Here is a 289-nt window from a genome sequence, read left to right on the forward strand (position 1 = left end):
GCCTGGAGAATCCCAGGGACGGGGCAGCCTGGTGAGCTGCCGTCTATGGGGTCGCACAGAGTCGGACACAACTGAAGCGACTTAGCAGCAGCAGCAGTGTAACCGTTACCACAATCCAATTTTGGTTTCTGTTTTAATAACAGCTTTATTGAGATATAATTGACATCCCATACAATTCACCCATTTAAACTGTTTTTCTCACATTCACAAAGCCGCGCCATAGTCGCCACTGTCTCAGTCCGGGGCCCTGTCACCCCTCCCAGCAGAAGCTCCATCCCCGCTAGCAGTC

The 289-nt window shown here is 51.6% G+C and overlaps 1 protein-coding gene across 1 annotated transcript in view; it reads left to right on the plus strand.

Annotated features, from left to right (window-relative positions):
* The window catches only part of LOC104988836 (testis-specific protein TEX28-like), a gene marked incomplete at its 5' end in the record, with an annotated part of 7,337 nt that overhangs the window by 6,538 nt on the left and 510 nt on the right, over positions 1 to 289 (plus strand). The gene's annotated exons all lie outside the window — the stretch shown is intronic.

Source organism: Bison bison, unplaced genomic scaffold, assembly GCF_000754665.1.
Source record: "Bison bison bison isolate TAMUID 2011002044 unplaced genomic scaffold, Bison_UMD1.0 scf7180017846595, whole genome shotgun sequence".
In the NCBI taxonomy this organism is placed as follows: Eukaryota; Metazoa; Chordata; class Mammalia; order Artiodactyla; family Bovidae; genus Bison; species Bison bison.